Genomic DNA, 2,793 nt, shown 5'->3' with positions numbered 1-2,793 from the left:
TTTCTGTCTCATGTCTTGTATTTTTGGAAATCATACTGAATCTAAAAATAAAGCACAGATATAAATGCATAGTTAAAATCAGTTCCTATTGTCTGGGATTTCTTTGGAAGGAATGATGCTAAAGCTGAAACTCCAGTACTTTGGCCACCTGATGCGAACAGTTGACTCACTGGAAAAGACTCTGATGCTGGGAGGGACTGGGGGCAGGAGGAGAATGGGACGACAGAGGGTGAGATGGCTGGATGGCATCACTGACTCGATGGACGTGAGTCTCAGTGAACACCGGGAGTTGGTGATGGACAGGGAGGCCTGGAGTGCTGCGATTCATGGGGTCGCAAAGAGTCGGACATGACTGAGCGACTGATCTGATCTGATTGTCTATTAAACAAAAGTAATTTAAAAAGTAAGATTCTTCTTTCCTATTTATTCTGTGAAAGCTTTTTCAACATGAGCCTTTTAAAAGGCAACATTGGAACACATAAAATAATGTCCTCAATTGCCCTTGCTAAGAAAAAATAAAAGTGCTGTACTTACTTTGATTTCAGATAAAAGTCAAGGGCAAAATATTAAGTCATATTGTTGTAGAGTCACTTTCATTACATTGTATACAGCAAGTAGAGCATTCTGGCGAAATGATTGGGTAGATGGGTAAAATCCTGAGAATTATGATGAATGAAAGTTAACATTTCTGTAACAGAGTAGTTCTCAAAGTGTCGTAATCCCTAAGTTAACAGCATAAGGTATAATCTAGGAACATGTGAAAAATATGATTTTCAGTCCTGCCCCAGAACTACAGAATCATGGATGCTAGATAATTCTGACACATGCTCAAGTTGAGAGCCATCATCTGAGATGATTTCCTAAAGCGATAACCTCAAATGGGCTTTAACCTCTACCCTACTGTTTTTAATCATTAAAGAATAATATAAACATATTAAAGAAAGCTTGGAGATTATAAAATCTAAGGTGAGAAATCAGAGGAGGAAGGGGAAGAGGAGAACAATGGTGTCATCCTACACACCCAAATGCAAGAATTTTGACTGTGACTTCTCTTTAAATTTTTTTATGCTTAGGATTTTTTCACAGTACTGACTAATATATATACACATTTCTGTATATACACGTTTAGTTGCTCAGTCATGTCTGACTCTTTTGTGACCCCATGGACTGTAGTCTGCCATGTTCCTCTGTCTATGGAATTTTCCAGGCGAGAATACTGGAGTGGGTTGCCATTTCCTACTCTTAAGGGATCTTCCGGACCCAGGGATGAAACCCACAGCTCCTACATCTGCTGCATTGGCAGGCGGATTCTTTACCACTAGCGCCACCTGGGGGCACCCCCTATATATTATAACCTGCACTATAAATATAACATTGTTTCACATTATTGCCTGGATGATTAAATCTCATTTTCAGGTCTTCAAAAAATCTCATTCATTTAACTATCTGCCTATGGTTGGATATTTGGATTTTACAATTATAGATTCCTGATGCTGGGAGGGATTGGGGGCAGGAGGAGAGGGGGATGACAGAAGATGAGATGGCTGGATGGCATCACTGACTAGATGGACATGAGTTTGGGTAGACTCCGGGAGTTGGTGATGGACAGGGAGGCCTGGCGTGCTGTGATTCATGGGTTCGCAAAGAGTCGGACACGACTGAGCGACTGAACTGAACTGAACTGGTAAATGTATGTGTGTATAATATATTTTCTACATTTAAAAATGTGTGCTTAGTCACTAATCCTATAAGTAGACTTCCTGGGCCAAAGTATATGAATATACTATAAGATATTCTATTGGTTAGATTTTAAGCATTATCTTGACTTTCTAGGTCCCCCTTATTTCTGAGTCATGGAGCTTTAACTCAGGAGGCAAGCCTATGTCAACCTTTGCCTGTTTATGTTTCTTCATATATTCTATATATTTCTAAGTATATTCTATATTTCTAAAGTTTGTAGCAAATCTTCCTAAAGTTTGTCCCAAGCCCAATATTTACTCTAGGTTTTGAGTTCTACCTGTACCATTCCCCATACATAGGTGTTCAAAGCTTACGTTGAATTAGCAATAATCATGCCTTAGATCAATTCATTGGCTATGATACTGCCACTGCATAAAGCTCAAAGGTTTGAAAAGAAGTTGAGTGTAAGGCCAGAACCTCAGTAGTTTTTACATGTAGTTATTATTGGACCTAAAAGTCCTCAGATTTCTTTGCAAGTCTCCCTTCAACAATATTCATATTGCCCCGCCCCCCCATCAATTTACTTCCATGTTCATATTGAAAGGTTGCAGCCCCATTTCAATGCCCAGTAGATTCTAAGTGTCTTTCTTTGGATACAGCGGTGCTCTTTTTTCCATTTTTTAAAATTACCATTTTTTCAAGATCTTGTTTGACCCTTTCTTTCTTTTTTAGAAATGTGTTTGCAGAAGAGGTATATTTGTAATTAGAGTATGGCTACTCTCCCAACCTGGTTTTAATATTTTTCTACACCTACCTACTCATTGGTGGATTTGTAACTAACTAGGATGGTCACAATAGTCTTGTTTCTATGTATTTTACTAACTTCCTCTTAACTATTCTGTGTTCTTATTTTTTAATGTCTTTCTGCCCTGTCCTGTTATCATTCCATTGTGGATACATTACACAGGAAAAGATGGATGGGTAAACATTATCAGGCTTCATGCCATCAAATTCTTGCTAAACTTTTTTACCCAGACTTGCCTTCCCTAGAGCTATAAGACATTAGGTTTGAAGTTTGGAGCCAGAAAAAAGGTATTCAGCAGACAAAAGACC

The 2,793-nt window shown here is 38.6% G+C and overlaps 1 pseudogene; it reads right to left on the bottom strand.

Annotated features, from left to right (window-relative positions):
• Positions 1 to 1,943: 1,943 nt before the first annotated feature.
• On the bottom strand, positions 1,944 to 2,120 carry LOC112578291 (annotated as a pseudogene).
• Positions 2,121 to 2,793: the final 673 nt, after the last annotated feature.

This window comes from Bubalus bubalis, chromosome 12, assembly GCF_019923935.1.
Source record: "Bubalus bubalis isolate 160015118507 breed Murrah chromosome 12, NDDB_SH_1, whole genome shotgun sequence".
Taxonomy (NCBI): Eukaryota; Metazoa; Chordata; class Mammalia; order Artiodactyla; family Bovidae; genus Bubalus; species Bubalus bubalis.
This window is presented reverse-complemented; position numbering and strand designations above follow the sequence as displayed.